This window comes from Apodemus sylvaticus, chromosome 8 (genome assembly GCF_947179515.1).
Source record: "Apodemus sylvaticus chromosome 8, mApoSyl1.1, whole genome shotgun sequence".
In the NCBI taxonomy this organism is placed as follows: domain Eukaryota; kingdom Metazoa; phylum Chordata; class Mammalia; order Rodentia; family Muridae; genus Apodemus; species Apodemus sylvaticus.
The window spans coordinates 76,600,931-76,622,157 of NC_067479.1; the positions used below are offsets into that span (position 1 = coordinate 76,600,931).

Below are 21,227 nucleotides of genomic sequence, written 5' to 3' on the forward strand. Positions count from 1 at the left end.
ATTAATCTATTTATTCACTTTATATCCTGACCACAGCCCGCCTGCAACTTTTCCCTTCCCTTTATACTCTGAAGAGGCAGAAGTCCCTTGGGTGTCACTCTACCCTGGCACATTAAGTCTCTGCAGGACTAGGCTCATCCTCTCCTACTGAGGCTGGAAATGGCAGCTGAGGCTGAGTTAGGGGAAGAAGGTCCAGAGGCAGGCAACAGATTTGGGGACAACCCTCACTCCTGTTGAGACTCCACTCAGCAGTCTACAGACACAGATACAGAGACCACAGTCAAACATTACAGAGAGAAAAGGGAGGTTTGTACAAAAGGTTTGAGGAAGGATTGAGGGACCTGAATGGAACAGGGTGTCACTATAAAACCACTGATTCACCTTGCCTCATCCCTACTTTTTGTTGTATTAGAATTTATTGTATCTAGTTTTATGTTGAGGCCTTTGATTCGTTTGGACTTGAGTTTTTCGCTGGGTGATAAGTATGGTTTTATTTGCTTTTTTCTACATGGAAACATCCAGTTAGACCAACTCCATTTGTTGAAGATGCTCCCCCCACCCCCACTGTTTGGTTTTGGCTTTTTTTGTCAAACATCAAGCATTCATTGTTATGTGGGTTTGTTTCTGGGCCTTTGATTCGATTCCATTGACCAACCTGCCTAAAAAGGTTGTAGAAAACTACACCAGTATCATGCAGTTTTTATTATTAATATTCCATAGGAAACCTTAGTCAGGGATGGTAATACTTCCAGTAGTTGTGTGTGTGTATGTGGGGGGGGGTTGTACTGTACAGGTATGTTTTAGCTACCCAGGGTTTTTTGCTTTTCCATATGAAGTTGAGAATTTCTGTTTCAAGGTCTGTAAAGAATTGGGTTGTCTATTGTGAATGGAATTGTTTCCCTAACTTCTTTCTCAGCCTGTTTATAATTTGTATACATGATTACTGATTTCTTTGAGTTAATTTTGTAATCAGACAATATGCTGAAGGTACTTATCAGCTGTAGGAGCTCTCTGGTAGAATTTTTAGGGTTGTTTATGTATAATTTCATGTCATCCGTAAATAGTGATACATTAACCTTTTCCTTTTCAATTTGCATCCTCTTGATCTCCTTTTGTTTTCTAATTGCTCTAGCTAGAACTTGAGACTTGTCAATAATGTATCACATAAGAGAGTGAAAGTCTTCTGATTTGTTGTTTAATTTTCTTTTAAGAGTATTGGTGTTAGGTCTTCTTTGAAGGTCTGATAGAATTCTGCACTGAAACCATCTGGTCCTGTGCTTTTTTTGGTCAGAAGACTTTCTATGACCCCTTCTATTTCTTTAGGAGTTATGGGACTGTTTAGATGATCTATTTGGTCCTGATTTAATTTTGGTATTTGGCATCTGTCAAGGAAATTGTCCATTTCCTCTAGATTCTCCAGTTGTGTTGAGTATAGTCTTTCTTTAAAATATTTTTATTTTCTATATTCTTTGTTTACCTTCCAAATGATTTCCCCTTTCCCAGATACCCCCTCCCCATATGTCCCATAAACCTTCTTCTCTCCATCCCTTCTCCAATCACCTCTCTCTTTTTTCTCTGTCCTTATACTCCCCTCCAATGCTAGATCAATCCTTTCCAGGATCAGGATCCTCTCCATATTTCTTCATGGGAGTCATCTGTTATGCAATTTGTGCCTTGGGTATTCAGGGCTTCTGAGCTAATTAATATCCACTTATCAGAGATTGCATTCCATGTGTATTCTTTTGTGATTGGTTTACCTCACTTAGGATGATATTTTCCAGATCAAACCATTTGCCTAAAAATTTTGTGAATTCATTTTTTTCTAATTGCTGAGTAGTATTCCATTGTGTAAATATACCACATTTTCTGTATCCATTCCTCCTTTGAGGGGCATCTGTGTTCTTTCCAGCTTCTGGCTATTATAAATAAGGCTGCTATGAACATAATGTAGCATGTGTCTTTATTGCATGCTGGGGAATCCTTTGGGTATATGCCCAGGAGAGGTATAGCAGGGTCCTCCGGAAGTGTCATGTCCAGTTTTCTGAGGAACCTCCAGACTGATATCCAAAGTCATTGTACCATCTTACAGCCCCACCAGCAGTGGAGGAATGTTCCTCTTTCTCCACATCCTCACCAACACTGCTGTCTCCTGAGTTTTTGACCTTAGCCATTCTGACTGGTGTAAGGTGAAATCTCAGGGTTGTTTTGATCTGCATTTCCCTAATGACTAATGATGTTGAGCACTTCTTAAGTTGCTTTTTGGCCATCCGAATTTCTTCAGGTGAGAATTCTTTGTTTAGATCTGTACCCCATTTTTAAGAGGGTTATTTGGTTCCATGGGGTCTAACTTCTTGAGTTCTTTGTATATATTGGATATTAGCCTTCTATCAGATGTAGGGTTGGTGAATATCCTTTTTCAATTTGATGGTTGCCGTTTTGTCCTTTTAACAGTGTCCTTTGCCTTACAGAAACTTTGTAATTTTATGAGGTCCCATTTGTCAATTCTTTTTTCTTTTTTCTTTTTTTTTCTTTTTTTTTTATTCGATATAATTTATTTACATTTCAAATGATTTCCCTTTTCTAGCCCCCCCCACTCCCCGAAAATCCCGTAAGCCCCCTTCTCTTCCCCTGTCCTCCCACCCACCCCTTCCCACTTCCCCCCGTTCTGGTTTTGCCGAATGCTGTTTCACTGAGTCTTTCCAGAACCAGGGGCCACTCCTCCTTTCTTCTTGTACCTCATTTGATGTGTGGATTATGTTTTGGGTATTCCAGTTTTCTAGGTTAATATCCACTTATTAGTGAGTGCATACCATGATTCACCTTTTGAGTCTGGGTTACCTCACTTAGTATGATATTCTCTAGCTCCATCCATTTGCCCAAGAATTTCATGAATTCATTGTTTCTAATGGCTGAATAGTACTCCATTGTGTAGATATACCACATTTTTTGCATCCACTCTTCTGTTGAGGGATACCTGGGTTCTTTCCAGCATCTGGCAATTATAAATAGAGCTGCTATGAACATAGTAGAACATGTATCCTTATTACATGGTGGGGAGTCTTCTGGGTATATACGCAGGAGTGGTATAGCAGGATCTTCTGGAAGTGAGGTGCCCAGTTTTCGGAGGAACCGCCAGACTGCTTTCCAGAGTGGTTGTACCAATTTGCAACCCCACCAGCAGTGGAGGAGTGTTCCTCTTTCTCCACACCCTCTCCAACACCTGCTGTCTCCTGAATTTTTAATCTTAGCCATTCTGACTGGTGTAAGATGAAATCTTAGGGTTGTTTTGATTTGTATTTCCCTAATGACTAATGAAGTTGAGCATTTTTTAAGATGCTTCTCCGCCATCCGAAGTTCTTCAGGTGAGAATTCCTTGTTTAACTCTGTACCCCATTTTTTAATAGGGTTGTTCGGTTTTCTGGAGTCTAACTTCTTGAGTTCTTTATATATATTGGATATTAGCCCTCTATCTGATGTAGGATTGGTGAAGATCTTTTCCCAATTTGTTGGTTGCCGATTTGTCCTCTTGATGGTGTCCTTTGCCTTACAGAAACTTTGTAATTTTATGAGGTCCCATTTGTCAATTCTTGCTCTTAGAGCATACGCTATTGGTGTTCTGTTCAGAAACTTTCTCCCTGTACCGATGTCCTCAAGGGTCTTCCCCAGTTTCTTTTCTATTAGCTTCAGAGTGTCTGGCTTTATGTGGAGGTCCTTGATCCATTTGGATTTGAGCTTAGTACAAGGAGACAAGGATGGATCAATTCGCATTCTTCTGCATGCTGCCCTCCAGTTGAACCAGCACCATTTGTTGAAAAGGCTATCTTTTTTCCATTGGATGTTTTCAGCCTCTTTGTCGAGGATCAAGTGGCCATAGGTGTGTGGGTTCATTTCTGGATCTTCAATCCTGTTCCATTGATCCTCCTGCCTGTCACTGTACCAATACCATGCAGTTTTTAACACTATTGCTCTGTAGTATTGCTTGAGGTCAGGGATACTGATTCCCCCAGAATTTCTTTTGTTGCTGAGAATAGTTTTAGCTATCCTGGGTTTTTTGTTGTTCCAGATGAATTTGATAATTGCTCTTTCTAACTCTGTGAAGAATTGAGTTGGGATTTTGATGGGTATTGCATTGAATCTGTATATTGCTTTAGGCAAAATGGCCATTTTAACTATATTGATTCTACCGATCCATGAGCATGGAAGGTTTTCCCATTTTTTGAGGTCTTCTTCCATTTCCTTCTTCAGAGTCTTGAAGTTCTTGTCATACAGATCTTTCACATGTTTGGTAAGAGTCACCCCAAGATACTTTATACTGTTTGTGGCTATTGTGAAGGGGGTCATTTCCCAAATTTCTTTCTCAGCCTGCTTATCCTTTGAGTATAGGAAGGCCACTGATTTGCTTGAGTTGATTTTATAACCTGCCACTTTGCTGAAGTTGTTTATCAGCTGTAGGAGCTCTCTAGTGGAGTTCTTTGGGTCACTTAGGTAGACGATCATGTCGTCTGCAAATAATGATAGTTTGACTTCTTCCTTTCCAATTTGTATCCCTTTGACCTCCTTATGTTGTCGAATTGCCCGAGCTAGTACCTCAAGTACAATATTGAAAAGATAAGGAGAAAGGGGGCAGCCTTGTCTGGTCCCTGATTTCAGTGGGATTGCTTCAAGTTTCTCTCCATTTAGTTTGATGCTGGCTACCGGTTTTCTGTATATTGCTTTTACTATGTTTAGGTATGGACCTTGAATTCCTGTTCTCTCCAAGACTTTAAGAATGAAAGGATGCTGAATTTTGTCAAATGCTTTTTCAGCATCCAATGAAATGACCATGTGGTTTTGTTCTTTGAGTTTGTTTATGTAGTGGATTGTATTGATGGATTTCCGTATATTGAACCAATCCTGCATTCCTGGGATAAAGCCTACTTGATCATGGTGAATGATCGTTTTGATGTGTTCTTGGATTCGGTTGGCAAGGATTTTATTGAGTATTTTTGCATCGATGTTCATAAGGGAAATTGGTCTGAAGTTCTCTTTCTTTGTTGGATCTTTTTGTGGCTTTGGTATCAGCGTAATTGTGGCTTCGTAGAAGGAATTGGGTAGTATTCCTTCTGTTTCTATTTGTGGAATAGTTTGAAGAGTATTGGTGTTAACTCTTCTTTGAAGGTCTGGTAGAATTCTGCACTGAAGCCATCTGGTCCTGTGCTTTTTTTGGTTGGAAGACTTTCTATGACTCCTTCTATTTCTTTAGGCATTATGGGACTGTTTAGATGGTCTAGTTGGTCCTGATTTAATTTTGGTATTTGGTATCTGTCAAGGAAATTGTCCATTTCCTCCAGATTCTCCAGTTGTGTTGAGTACAGGCTCTTGTAGTAGGATCTGATGATTTTTTGGATTTCCTCAGTTTCCGTTGTTATATCTCCCTTTTCATTTCTAAGTTTGTTAATTTGGATACTTTCCCTGTGCCCTTTGGTCAGTCTGGCTAAGGGTTTATCTATCTTGTTGATTTTCTCAAAGAACCAGCTCCTGGTTTTGTTGATTGTATGGTTCTCATTGTTTCTACTTGATTGATTTCGGCCCTGAGTTTGATGATTTCCTGCCTTCTACTCCTCCTGGGCGAAATAGTTTCTTTTGTTCTAGGGCTTTCAGGTGTGTCATTAAGCTGGTAATGTATGCTCTCTCCATTTTCTTTTTGGAGGCACTCAGGGCTATGAGTTTTCCTCTTAGCACTGCTTTCATTGTGTCCCATAGATTTGGGTATGTTGTGTTTTCATTTTCATTGTGTTCTAAAAAGTCTTTAATTTCTTTCTTTATTTCTTCCTTGACCAAGGTATCATTGAGTAGAGTATTGTTCAGTTTCCACGTGTATGTGGGTTTTCTGTTGTTTCTGTTGCTATTGAAGACCACTTTTACTCCATAGTGATCAGATAGGAGGCATGGGATTAATTCTATCTTCTTATATTTGTTGAGGTCTGTCTTGTGACCAATTATATGGTCGATTTTGGAGAAGGTACCATGAGGTGCTGAGAAAAAGGTATATTCTTTTGTTTTAGGATAGAATGTTCTATATATACCTGTTAAATCTAATTGGTCCAAAGCTTCAATTAGTTTCATTGTGTCCCTGTTTAGTTTCTGTTTTCCTGATCGGTCCATTGAGGAAAGTGCAGTGTTGAAGTCACCCACAATTATTGTGTTAGGTGCAATGTGTCCTTTTAGTTTTAATAAAGTTTCTTTTACGAAAGTGGGTGCCCTTGCATTTGGGGCATAGATCTTCAGGATTGACAGTTCTTCTTTTTGTATTTTTCCTTTGACCAGCAAGAAGTGTCCCTCAGGGTCTCTTTTGATGACTTTGGGTTGAAAGTCAATTTTATCTGATATTAAAATGGCTACTCCAGCTTGTTTCCTGAGACCATTTGCTTGTAAAATTGTCTTCCAGCCTTTTACTCTAAGGTAGTGTTTGTCTTTGACCCTGAGGTGTGTTTCCTGTAAGCAGCAAAATGTAGGGTCCTGTTTACGTATCCAGTCAGTTAGTCTGTGTCTTTTTATTGGGGCATTAAGTCCATTGATGTTAAGAGATATTAAGGAATAGTGATTGTTACTTCCTATCATTTTTGACGTTATTTTTTAAATTTGAATGCTTAACTTCTTTTGGGTTTGATGAAAGGTTACTGTCTTGCTTTTTCCAGGGTGAAGTTTCCCTCCTTGTATTGGTGTTGTCCTCCTATTATCCTTTTTAGGGCTGGGTTTGTGGATAGATATTGGGTAAACTTGCTTTTGTCATGAAATATCTTAGTTTCTCCATCTATGGTGATTGAGAGTTTTGCTGGATATAGTAGTTTTGGTTGGCATTTGTGTTCTCTTAGAGTCTGCATGAGATCTGCCCAGGACCTTCTAGCCTTCATAGTCTCAGGTGAAAAGTCTGCTGTGATTCTGATAGGTCTTCCTTTATATGTTACTTGGCCTTTTTCTCTTACTGCCTTTAATATTCTTTCTTTGTTTAGAACATTTGGTGTTTTGATTATTATGTGACGGGAAGTATTTCTGTTCTGGTCCAGTCTGTTTGGAGTTCTGTAGGCTTCTTGTATATTCATGGGCATCTCTCTCTTTAGGTTAGGGAAGTTTTCTTCCATAATTTTATTGAAGATATTTGCTGGCCCTTTAAGTTGTAAATCTTCACTCTCATCTATGCCTATAATCCTTAGGTTTGGTCTTCTCATTGTGTCCTGGATTTCCTGGATATTTTGGGTTACAAGCTTTTTGCATTTTGCATTTTCTTTAACTGTTGAGTCCATGGTTTCTTCTGCATGCTGACCTCCAATTGATCCAGCACCATTTGTTGAAAAGGCTATCTTTTTTCCACTGGATGTTTTTGGCTCCTTTATCGAAGATCAAGTGACCATAGGTGTGTGGATTCATTTCTGGATCTTCAGTTCTATTCCATTGGTCCACTTATCTGTCACTGTGCCAATACCATGCAGTTTTTAACACTATTGCTCTGTAGTATTGCTTGAAGTCAGGGATACTGATTCCCCCAGAATTTCTTTTGATATTGAGAATAGTTTGTAGTAGGATCTGATGATTTTTTGGATTTCCTCAGTTTCTGTTGTTTTATCCCCCTTTTCATTTCTAATTTTGTTAAATTTGATACTTTCTCTGTGCCCTTTGGTCAGTCTGGCTAAGGGTTTATCTATCTTGTTGATTTTCTCAAAGAACCAGCTCCTGGATTCGTTGATTCTTTCTATGGTTCTCTTTGTTTCCACTTGATTGATTTTAGCCCTGAGTTTGATGATTTCCTGTCTTCTACTCCTCCTGGGGGAATTGGCTTCTTTTTGTTCCAGGGCTTTCAGGTGTGTTGTTAAGCTGCTAGTGTATGCTCTCTCCATTTTCTTTTTGGAGGCACTATGAGTTTTCCTCTTAGCACTGCTTTCATTGTGTCCCAAAGATTTGGTATGTTGTACCTTCATTTTCACTAAATTCTAAAGTCTCTTCTTTCTTTCTTTATTTCTTCTTTGGCCAAGGTGTCATTGAGTAGAGTATTGTTCAGCCTCCATGTGTATGTGGGCTTTCTGTTTTTTTGTGTGTTTTTTGTTGTTGTTGTTGTTGTTGTTGCTGTTGAAAACCACTCTTACACCATAGTGATCTGATAGGAGGCATGGGATTAGTTCGATCTTCTTGTATTTGTTGAGGTCTGTCTTGTGACTAATTATATGGTCGATTTTGGAGAAGGTTCCATGAGGTGTAGAGAAAAAGGTATATTCTTTTGCTTTAGGGTGAAATGTTCTATAAATATCAGTCAAATCCAATTGGTCCAAAGCTTCAATTAGTTTTACTGTGTCCCTGTTTAGTTTCTGTTTTCCTGATCGGTCCATTGAGGAGAGTGGAGTGTTGAAGTTCCCCACAATTATTGTGTTAGGTGCAATGTGTGCTTTGAGCTTTAGTAAAGTTTCTTTTACAAATGAGGGTGCCCTTGCATTTGGCACATAGATGTTCAGAACTGAAAGTTCTTCTTGGTGGATTTTTTTTTTTTGACCAGCAAGAAGTGTCCCTCAGTGTTTCTTTTGATGACTTTAGGTTGAAAGTCAATTTTATCTGATATTAGAATGGCTACTCCGACTCGTTTCCTGAGACCATTGGCTTGTAAAATTGTCTTCCAGCCTTTTACTCTAAGATAGTTTTTATCTTTGACATTTAGGTGTGTTTCCTGTATTCAGCAAAATGTAGGGTCCTGTTTCCTTATCCAGTCTGTTAGTCTATGTCTTTTTATTGGGAAATGAGTCCATTGATGTTAAGAGATATTAAGGAATAGTGATTATTACTTCCTGTCATTTTTGATGTTATTTTTATATTTGAGTGGTTATCTTCTTTTGGGTTTGATGAAGGAAGGTTACTATCTTGCTTTTTCCAGGGTGTAGTTTCCCTCCTTGTATTGGAGTTTTCCTCCTATTATTCTTTGCAGAGCTTGGTTTGTGGAAAGATATTGTGTAAATTTGGTTTTGTCATGGAATGTCTTGGTTTCTCCATCTATTGTGATTGAGAGTTTTGCTGGGTGTAGTAGTCTCGGCTGGCATTTGTATTCTGCGTGAGATCTGCCCAGGATCGTCTAGCTTTCATGGTCTCTGGTGAGAAGTCTGGTGTGATTCTGATAGGTCTTCCTTTATATTTTACTTGGCCTTTTTCCCTCACTGCCTTTAATATTTTTTTCTTTGTTTAGTGCATTTGGGGTTTTAATTACTATGTGGTGAGAGGTATTTCTGCTCAGGTCCACTCTTTTTGGAGTTCTGTAGGCTTCTTGTATATTCATAGGCATCTCTCTCTTTAAGTTGGGAAAGTTTTCTTCCATAATTTTGTTGAAGATATTTGCTGGCCCTTTCAGCTGTAAATCTTTACTCTCATCTATACCTATAATCCATAGGTTTGGTCTTCTCATTGTATCCTGGATTTCCTGGATGTTCTGGGATACAATCTTTTTGCATTTTGCATTTTCTTTGACTGTTGAGTCAATGGTTTCTATGGTATCTTCAGGATATGAGATTCTTTCTTCCATCCCCTGTATTCTGTTGTTGATATTTGCATCTATGGCCCCTGATTTCTTCTCAAGGTTTTCTATCCCCAAAGTTGTCTCCCTTTGTGATTTCTTAGTTGTTTCTCCTTCTGTTTTTAGATCCAGGATGGTTTTGCTCAGTTCCATCATTTGTTTGTTTGTGTTTTCTTGTAATTCTTTAAGAGATTTTTGTGTTTCCTCTTTCATGACTTCTGCTGTTTGACTCACTTTTTCCTGCATTTTTTAAAGGTTTTTTTGGTGTGTGTGTTTCTTCTTTATTGGATTCTATCTCTTGAACCTTATTCTCCTGCATTTCTTTTAGTGATTTTTGTGTTTCCATTATATGGGTTTCTAGCTTATTCATGTTCCCCTGTATTTCTTTAAGAGATTCATTTATGTCATTTTTGTGTTCTTCTAGCAGCATCATGACCAGTGATTTTAAATCAAAATCTTGTTTCTCTGGTGTGTTGTCATAACCAGGACTTGCTGATGTTGGCAAGTTTGGTTCAGATGCTGCCATATTGCCTAGATTTCTGTTAGTAGCGTTCCTGTGTTTGCCCTTTGCCATCTTGTTCTCTGGAGTTAGTTGGTCTTGTCTCTGGCTGGTGTTTGAGCCTCCTGAGAGGCTCTGGGACTATTTCTACAACACTGAATGGCTGGGCTTCCCCTGTAGCAGATTGCTGATGTGCTGTGCTCCTCTTGGGTACCCTTGCAGCCCTAGTGTGCTTTGCCCTAGATTTTGTCTGTTAACCAGATGGTGCCAGTTTGCTCCTTTAGGGAGTGCTGAAGGGTATATGCGGCGGGGACCTTTTCTGCGTGCTGATCACTCTGCTGGGCAGCCGATCTCCCAACCGGGTTTGTGCACACAAAGCTAGCCTAGCTGCTCAGGCCCTGAGTCTAGGCAAAAGCCTGGGAGGTCAAGGTCCAAGCAACGTTCCCCTCGGGCTATGACTGTTAATTGGGTTTGTCAGGTGGCCAGGATGGCGGGCATGCACACGTGCTCCCTGAAAATGCCAGGAGAGTCTGCTGGGCTAACAACCTCCTGGCCGGGTTGACACACAGATGGCCCACTGGGCAGCCCAGTTCTTGGGGTCAGTCCAGGGCCTGTCGGGGCCTAGACTCCTGCTATGTTAGCCTCGTGCTATGCCTATTAGCCGGCTTTGCCTGCTAGAACTCTCTGGCGTCCTGTAGGCAAAATGGTGGCACTTGCGCCAGGCCAGGGCAAAAAACCTTCTGGCTGGGTTGGCACCCCGATGGCCCCCCGAACATCCCAGGGCCTGGGTGCCGGCCAATGCCCATCGGGCTTAGACCCCTGCGATGTTGGTCTCGGGTTATATTTGTGTACCTCAGTCTCTCTGATCTCTCTGGAGTCCGAGAACCAAGATGGAGGTGTGTCTCTCATGACTGGCTGGAGGCAGAGTTCTGGAGTGGCTTCTGTGCAGTGAAGCCCTTCAGCTGGACCAGCCACTGCTGCCGCCGCTGCTGCCCCAGATATATTCTTTATTTCCATTTCAAATGTCCCTTTCATGGTTTCCCCTCCCCCTAAAAATCCCCAAACCCATCTCCCTGCTCTCTGTGCCCCAATCAACCCACTTCTGCTTCCCTGTCCTAGTATTCCCCTACACTGCAGCATCAAGCCTTCCCAGGACCAAGGGCCTCTCCTCCCTCTGATGTCTGCTGCCTATGTGTCTGGAGCCATGTATATTCTTTGGTTGATGGTTTAGTCCCTGGGAGCTCTGGGGGGGGGTACTGGGTGGCTCATATTGTTGTTCCTCTAAAGCACTGCAAACTCCTTCAGCTCCTTGGGTCCTTTCTATAGCTCCTCCATTGGGGACCCTGTGCTCAGTTCAATGGCTGGCTGTGAGTATCCACCTCTGTATTTGTCATGCACTCGCAGAGCCTCCCAGGTGACAGCTATATCTGCCTCCAGTCAGCAAGTACTTGTGCGCATCTATGATAACATCTGAATTTTGTAACTGTGTATGGGATGGATCTCTAGGTGGGGTAGTCTCTGGATGGTCTTTCCCTCAGACTCTGCTCCATACTTTGTCTCTGTATCTCCTTCTGTGGATATTTTGTTCTCCCTTCTAAGAATGACCAGAACATCATCATTCCTTCTTCTTCCTTCTTCTTGAGCTTTGTTTGATCTGTGAATTGTGTATCAATTTACCTCATATGGATATCAGCTTCAATGTTGATTACCCTTGCTGCCTATTCACATTACAGTACCTTCTTTTCAGCTTTTAAAATAATTTTATTTTATAAATTCAACATTTGTTCTTCTTCTGACACAGTGTTTTCCCACTGCCATTTGTAGAAGACTGTCTATTCCTTTTTATATTCCTTATGACAGATTTATATTTTGCCTAGCTTATTTTTTTATGCTTGACTAATTTTTTTGTCAGAAAAAATATGTGCTTATAGGGGGTCTTGAAAGACATTTCATCAGTTAAAATGATATGTTACTCTTCCAGTGGTCCTGAGTTCATTTCCCAGAACCAATAGGGGAGCTCACAGGAGCCTCTAACTTTGGCTGTAGAAGGGCTGATCCCTATTCTGTCCCCTATGAATCCCCTCACACACACATGCCATGCATTCATACAAACACATAAATAAAAATGAAGCAATATTTTAAAAAATATATCTGTTAACAGAAAATTTCTGTGATTTCTAAGGTTCTGCAATCATAATTACATACATTGCTTTTCAGTAATTCATTTGAATAAGGGTCACTTATATTTTGTTCATTTTAACAAAGGTGTCACCATCACATAACATACATTCTCTTCCACTGGGGCTTGAGGACCTGCGTTTCAGTTCCCACAATTCAGTTAAGAGCCTGGGTGAGTACAGTGCTATGTGCTTGTAATCTCAGCAATAGCAAGATGGGAAGGAGAGACAGGCAGATCCTTGGGCACTGTGGCCCAGCTACCTGGGCCCATGTGGCAAAGTGCCTGACCAATGAGATACTCTGTCTCAAATAAGATGGAAAAGTCATCTTACAACCATCACTAGAGATTGTCTTCTGACTTCTAACATGCTCAAACATTCAATTTTTCCATTTGCAAAATCCCTGATGTTATGGATGGAGTAATCATAAAGACATTCTGGAAAGAGATAAAAGATCATTAGATTGATATTGATGCTGGAAATTGGAAGAGGAAGCAGTTGATAAATCATGCCTTCCAGACCAACAAAAAGTATAGACAAGCTGGGACGGAAGTCTTCCTGCCACCATTTGAACCAGGGAGCCGGGAGACTCTACAGCCTTCTGTGCATAGCCCACCAGGAGAGAGTGATCTCCAGGAGCACTTTCACTTTTGAGCTCAGAGGCATAAGGACACAGGCTTAGAGGCCCACAGGAGAAATAAACTCCATCCAGGGATACCAACTAGCACCAGATGGCAAAAGGCAAGCACAAGAACTCTACCAACAAAACCAAGGCCACATGGTAACATCAGAACCCAGTTCTCCTACCACAGCAAGTCCCGGATACCCCAACGCACTAGAAAAGGAAGAGTTGGTTTTAAAATCCGTATACATGGAGGCAGAGGGTGGAAGGAGGGGTAGGGAATCTTTGGGAAAGGTTTTACCACTGGCAATGTAAATGAAGAAGATACTCAATAAAAAAAAATGGTATCTCATGACGCTGATAGAAGGCTTCAAGAAAGACTTAATTAACTCCCTTAAAGAAATACAGGAGAACAGTCATCAGCAGGTAAAAGCCCTTAAAGAGGAAACACAAAAATCCCTTAACCACTCTGGAAAGCAGTCTGGCGGTTCCTCCGAAAACTGGGCACCTCACTTCCAGAAGATCCTGCTATACCACTCCTGGGCATATACCCAGAAGACTCCCCACCATGTAATAAGGATACATGTTCTACTATGTTCATAGCAGCCCTATTTATAATTGCCAGATGCTGGAAAGAACCCAGGTATCCCTCAACAGAAGAGTGGATGCAAAAAATGTGGTATATCTACACAATGGAGTACTATTCAGCCATTAGAAACAATGAATTCATGAAATTCTTAGGCAAATGGATGGAGCTAGAGAATATCATACTAAGTGAGGTAACCCAGACTCAAAAGGTGAATCATGGTATGCACTCACTAATAAGTGGATATTAACCTAGAAAACTGGAATACCCAAAACATAATCCACACATCAAATGAGGTACAAGAAGAAAGGAGGAGTGGCCCCTGGTTCTGGAAATACTCAGTGAAACAGTATTCGGCAAAACCAGAACGGGGAAGTGGGAAGGGGTGGGTGGGAGGACAGGGGAAGAGAAGGGGGCTTACGGGACTTTCGGGGAGTGGGGGGGCTAGAAAGGGGAAATCATTTGAAATGTAAATAAATTATATCGAATAAAAAAAAGAAAAAAAAGAAATATAGGAGATCATAGGTCAACAGGCAGAAGCACTTAAAGAAGAAACACAAAAATATCTCTTAAAGAATTACAGGAAAACACAAACAGTCAAATTAAGGAACTGAACAAAACCATCCAGGATCTAAAAGTGGAAGTAGAAACAATAAAGAAATCACAAAGTGAGACATTTCTGGAGAGTGAAAACCTTGGAAAGAATTCAGGAGTCATAGATGCAAGAATACAAGAGATAGAAGAAAGAACCTCAGGTGCTGAAGATAGCATAGAAAACATTGACCCAACAGTCAAAGAAAATGCAAATTGCATAAAGCTTGCAACCCCAAATATCCAGGAACTCCAAGGACACAATGAGAAGACCAAACCTAAGGATTATAGGTATAGACAAGAGCAAGGATTTACATCTTAAAGGCCCAGTAAATATCTTCAACAAAATTGTAGAAGAAAACTTCCCTAACCTAGAGAAAGAGATGCCCATGAACATACAAGAAGCCATCAGAACTCCAAACAGACTGGACCAGAACAGAAATTCCTCCCAGCACATAATAATCAAAACACCAAATGCACTAAGCAGAGAAAGAATATTAAAAGCAGTAAGGGAAAAAGGGCAAGTAACTTATAAAGGCAGATCTATCAGAATCACACCAGACTTCTCACCAGAGATGATGAAAGCTAGAAGATCCTGGGAAGACCTCATACAGACCCTAAGAGAACACAAATGCCAGTCCAGGCTACTATACACAGCAAAACTATCAATCATCATAGGTGGAGAAACCAAGATAGTCCATGATAAAACCAAATTTACACAATATCTGTCCACAAATCCAGCCCTACAAAGGATAATAGATGGAAAATGCCAACACAAGGAGGGAAACTACACACTAGAAAAAGCGAGAATGTAATCTTTTTCCAACAAATCCTAAAGAAGAGACCCACACAAACATAAAAAATAACATCAAAAATAACAGGAAGCAACAATCACAATTCCTTAATATCTCTTAACAACAATGGACTCTGCTCCCCAATAAATAGACAGACTAACAGAAATATTTCTCATGTAAATATTCAATTTTATCAGAAAATATTTGTAATTCCCCTTTTAATTAATTTAGTATTTTTTTATGTCTACCATTTTATCTGGATTATTTTTCATGATAATCTTCAATTTTAATGTCTTTCTATATACTTCCTTTATTTTATCAGAAATGTTTTCAATGTAAATCTTTGATTTTATCACCAATGTTTCTAATTCCATCTTCAATTAATTTAGAAAGAGTTTTTGTATCTACCATTTTTGAAGTAAAATTTTCCATGAAATAGTCAATTTTAATGTGTTTGTCTATTTATTTCTTGAATTTTACCAGAAATATTTTCCATGTAAATCTTCAATGTTATCTGAAAATGTTTATAATTCCACCTTCAATCAACTTAGAATTATCTTTATGCCTATCATTTTACCTATATAATTTCCATGATAATCTTTAATTTTAACATGTTTTTAATATATTTCTTCAATTTCATAAGAAATATTTTCCATGTAATCTTCAAGTTTATCAGAAAATGTTTATAATTCTACTTTCAATCAACTCAGGAATACTTTTATACCTACAATTATTATATCTATATAAAATTTTTCATGATAATCTTCAATTCTAACATGTTTTTCTACATTTTTCTATATTTTTTCAGAAATGTTTTCCATGTGAATCTTCAATTCTATCATAAAATATTTAGATTCCATATTTCAATTAATTTAGCAATGTTTTACATGTCTATCACCTTACTCTTTAATTTTCCATAAATATTTTCAATTTTAACATGTTTATCTGAAATATTTTCCATGTAAAACTTTAATCTTATCATAAAGTGTTTCTATTTCCCTTTACTTCCCTTTTCAATAAATAAAAAATAATAATAAAAGAGAAAGTATAGACAACCTCTTTGTGACGTGAATCACCACCTAATTGAGTTTTAGGCCTGCTAAATAGGAAGCAACCCAGGCCTGGTATTATAAATCTACCTAACTACCTGTGGTTGGTGAGGCCACGTACCCAGAAGAAAATTTAATATTACCACTTTGTTAAGGCATTATAATTCTCAGCTGCTTTCTAAATACCTATCCATATATACACAAATAAACATAGCTCTCAACACATATACATGTGTATATACATGCATATATGTATATATATGTGTGTGTGTGTGTCTGTGTGTATAATAATAATAGTTAAGACATAATAGGTTGCAGACTTCTGAGGACATGGGAAGCATCAGAATAGTTGCAAAGGGGAGAGGATAGAATGGAAATAACATAAATACACTTTTCATCTACAACATTCTAAGAAGAAAAGTGTAAAAAGTAGCATGGAATTTATTGTAAATTTTCCCGGGTCTCACCATGAAAAATATTTGGATATTTAAAGGGACAATCAACTTTTTAAAAGTTGAAAAGTTTAATATAATATGGGAGTTAAAAAAGTTAGACTGTGTTTCATATCATATTAACACAAGGGCTTAAGAATAAACAAAGCAAAGGTTATTTAATACAATGGCTTTATAGGTCAGGTTGGCAAGTGAACATATGTATTGGCTATGTTTAGTCTACTTGACATAAATTATAGTTACCTAGAAATAGCCTCAGTTGGATTGGCCTATGAGCATATCTGTGTAACATTTTCTTCATTAGTGATTAATGGTTGATGTAGGAGGTACATCTCACTGTGGGTGGTGCTAATCCTAGGCAGGTGGTCTTAAGTTGTAGAAGACAGCAAGTCAAGAAAACCATGAAAAGCAAGCCAGTAAAGTATGTTCCTTCATGATCTTCAGTGCTTTCCTCCAGTTTCCTGCTTTAACATCTTGGCTTGGTTGTACAGAATGATGGATTATAATCTTTATACAAAGTAATCCTTCTCTTTCCTAAATTGCTTTGGTTCATGAGGTTCACTATAGTAACAGGATATTTATTAGTTGATATGATAATTATATATATTTGTGAGGTAAGAATGGCATTTAGTAAATGAATAAAGTACATATAATCCCAAGGTAATTGCTGTAAGTATTTTTGAAATGTTTATCACTTTTTCTATGTTCAGAACACTCAAAATCTTTTGTTTGAAACAGAATTAATGCTTGTCAGACATAATGATCTTATTGCACAATTAAAGGCATATATTGAATAACACTCCAACAGAACCCTACAAACACTAACCATATTGCTTCTCCTTAAACTTCCTAGTCTTTGACAACCATTATCCTATTCATTTTTAAAGAATTTTCTATACATAAGTGAGAACATGCAGCATTTGACTTCCTATAACTGACATATTTTACTTAACACAATGGTCTTCATGTTGGTGTAAATGATACAATTTAATCATTCTTATGGTTGAATAATATTAATATTCTAATATATATATTGTCTTAGGGTTTTATTGCTGTTAACAGACACTATGACCAAGGTAACTCCTATAAGAAAAACATTTAATTGGGACTGACTCATAGGTTCAGAGGTTTAGTCCATTGTTATCAAGGTGGGAGCATGGTAACATTCAGGTAGGCATGGTGTAGGAAGAGCTGAGAAGTCTACATCTTCATCTTAAAGTCCTTAGGAGCACACTAATTAGAGTAGGGTCTTAAAGCCCATAAGGCCACAGCTTCTAATAGTGCTACTCCCTGGGCCATACAAATTCACACTACCATATATATATATTCTTTTGTTTGCTTAAAATTCCAACTTTTATGTTTTTAAAATTTTCTGTAGAGCATGTTTCATATCTTTGTTCCTAAGACTGTATATTACAGGATTGATGAGTGGAGTAACCACAGAGTAAAATAGAGTCACAAGCTTCTGCATTCCAGCTTCATGTTCAGATGTTGGGCTCAGATACATTATCATCACTGAGCCATAAAAGAGTGAAACTACTGTGAGATGAGACCCACAAGTGGAGAAGCCTTTTTTTGTCCATCTCTTGATGGAACTCTAAACACAGCTCGCAGGACCAGTGTATAAGATCCCATGATGAAGAGGAAAGGAATAAACAGGAGCATAGAACTTAAAATTGCCCAGAAAAACTCCATCAATGGAGCTCTGGAACAGGCTAGGGACAACAGAGGGCCTGGGTCACACAGGAAGTGGTCTATAACTCTGGACCCACAGAAGGACATCTGGGAGATGATGGTGATGGGAACAGGGAACCAGAGGAAACCAAGCACCCAGCAACTGATCACAAGGATGTTGCAGAGGCGTCCAGTCATGAGAGCAGGGTAATGTAGAGGCCTGCAGATGGCAAGGTAGCGATCAAAGGCCATGACTGCCAGGAAAAAGCATTCTGTAGAACCCAAGGAGAAGAAGAAATAAAACTGCAGGAAGCACCCAGCGAAAGAAATGACCTTGTTTTCAGAGAGGAAGTTGGCCAACATGTTGGGTACTGTGGAGCTGACATACCAGATCTCCAGGAAGGAAAAATTGGCCAGTAGGAGGTACATGGGTGTGTGGAGTTTCTGATCACAGCACACAGCACAGATGATGGAAGCGTTGCCCATGAGGGTAAGGAGGTAGACAATGAAAAAGAGCACAAAGAGGAGGATTTGCCCTTCCCTGGAGCAGGGAAAGCCCAAGAGGATGAAGCCAGTGATGGTGCTGGAGTTGCTGGAACTGCTGAGGGTTTTCATCTGTCTGTGTTCTGTGAAAGCAACAAAAATTGTTGAATATTCTAGAAGTAGCTGAGGGAGTTTAACTTTTGCCAAAACAAAACCAGAGTACTTTGTTCAACATCAACTCAACATTTATTGTAATTTTACTGTTCTCTACGCATTTTTTCAAAGCACTTGATATTCAACAATGAGTAGAACAAGTTTGAACTTCTATTCTGTGCTCCATAACAGCCACTTCTTTTTTCTCTTCTGTAGGAATAGATTAGGTTGACTATTTCTTCATCAAATGCCATTGCAAGCACAGATATAAATGTTACATTTGATATTGTTTTGGGTGTGATGGAAAATACATATATTCCTATTCTTTAGAAATATTTCATAATTAAGAAAAGTGAACAAAAGCTACTAATGTTTGTGAATACCTGTAACCTAAGCTCTTGAAAAGTGGAAACAGCAGTGTTAGGAGATCAAGGCCATTTCCAACTATGTATTAAGTTTGAGGTGAGCTTAGGCTTAAGATCCTGTTTTAATCAATCAATCAATCAATCAATCAGTCAATCAATCAATCAAACAACAAACAAACAGAAAAAGATGGAAAAATAAGTAAATACATTGTAAAATGTATTTTAAATGTAAATTGTGAATTAATCTTGCTTTATTTCTTTACCTTTGCTAGTCCCCAATAACTAGACAGAGAAACCAAGAATTATTTCAAGCTTCACCTCAATAGTTGGGAAGTTAAATCTATTAATTCTCTATGCCAACCTGACTACTTTGCAGCCATTATTTGTCAACATACTTGCATATTATAATTGGGCTGGCTCTTTGGGTTTCATGATCTCTCTTTGGATCCCTTCCTCATGACTCTCATTCAAACTTCTCCTCATCAGTTTGAATCTCACTCCTTCCATCTCTCTTCCCTTCCCTTGACTGGTGGTTGTTCTGCCATATTCTCTTTTCTACACTTCCACTGGATGATCAGCAATTATTGACAAGGCAAATAATATAAGGTAAGAATTGTTTATACAAACTTGAGACAAGTGATTCTATACACAAGCATTACAATGTCATACCGGATGGAAACAAGAAATGAGGGCAGAGAAACCAGCATTTGAACAACAGAAGGATAACAGTTACACAGTAAAAAAAAAAAAAAAAAAAAAAAAACGTTGTGCCTACAGTACATTTCATTGGTATTCTTAAATAGACACTCAGTGCATCTTTTTTTCAAGTGAGTTATTTGATTACTCTTAGAAGAAAAATGTGAATTTCAGGATTCTGTTGTATCTCAATAGGAGAATACCTGCCCAGAATTCATTCATCAAGTCCTGACTTGATCCTCAGGACTGTCAAAACAAGAAGTGAAATTTTAGTGTCACCTAAAGTATTATTGGACAGTAACTGTATTTCACTATGATTTATCAAGTCAGTGTATTAAGTATAAATGTCATGTATAAATCCATCAAATTTTTTAGTAATGAAGAATACTAGAACTTACATACATGGTCAGGTCTAAAAATTAATATCAATATTCTGATGAAGGTTATTAGGGACTGCACTCCACTCTCCGAAGAACATCAAATAGGGACTGGGTGCACCCAGTGGTAGAGTACTTGCCCTTCATGTGAGAAGCTCTGAGGTGATCTTTTCTTCTAAAACCCAGAAATAAAGTGCCCTTCCTCAACCACAACTAGAAGACAAAAATAGCACTTGATCCTTTGTCAAGGTCACTTATACTATCCAAACAGAACAACCAAGATTCTAAGTCCTCTCCCAGTTTGCATTACTGTATGGGATTCCTGGGATCGGATGGAGCAGGAGTGGAAGGATGTCTGCAGGTAGAGAACTGTCTTCTATATGTGTGCTGAGATCCACACTCATCTGTCCATGGCCTCAGATTCAGGTTTCAAATAGCAAAGTCTTTATTTCTCATGAGAGAGAACAAAAATCAAACCCCACAACTATCTCATATTTAACAAAAATAAAAATGTTACTCAAGGTATTTATCTTTTTAAAAGAGAAAATTACCTTAATTTTCCTTGCTGTTTGTATATGTTTCAAGAATGAATCCTAGGGTCTTTTGGTATAATCTTTACTGATAAGTGGTAGGAAAGACATTAATGTAACTAAAGTAAAAGCCCCTCCTGCAACATTTCTATGGTTCTATTTTGGTATTGTACTTTAATTCTTTAATATTTAGATTTTTTATTTACTGATATATTTTTATTTACATTTCAAATGATTTCCCCTTTTCTGGGTCCCCACTCCCCGCAAGTCCCATAAGCCCTCTTCCCTCCCCCTGTTCCTTCATCTACCCCTTCCCACGTCTCTGTTCTGGAATTCCCCTATACTCTTGCACTGAGTCTTTCCAGAACCAGGGGCCACTCCTCCATTCTTTTTGGACATCATTTAATATGTGGATTATATCTTGGGTATTCAAAGTTTCTAGGCTAATATCCACTTATCAGTGAGTGCATACCATGATTGATCTTTGAGACTGGGTTACTTCACTTAGTATGATGTTCTCCAGCTCCATCCATTTGTCTAAGAATTTCATGAATTAATTGTTTCTAATGGCTGAATAGTACTCCATTGTGTAAATATACCACATTTTTTTTGTATCCATTCCTCCGTTGAAGGACACCTGGGTTCTTTCCAGC

The 21,227-nt window shown here is 38.7% G+C and overlaps 1 protein-coding gene and 1 pseudogene across 1 annotated transcript in view; both read right to left on the bottom strand.

The window, feature by feature from the left end:
- LOC127691651 (olfactory receptor 11G2-like) overlaps positions 1 to 21,227 on the bottom strand; it is a 70,324-nt gene that overhangs the window by 18,023 nt on the left and 31,074 nt on the right. The window lies entirely within an intron of this gene.
- LOC127691652 (olfactory receptor 11G2-like) lies at positions 17,651 to 18,603 on the bottom strand (annotated as a pseudogene).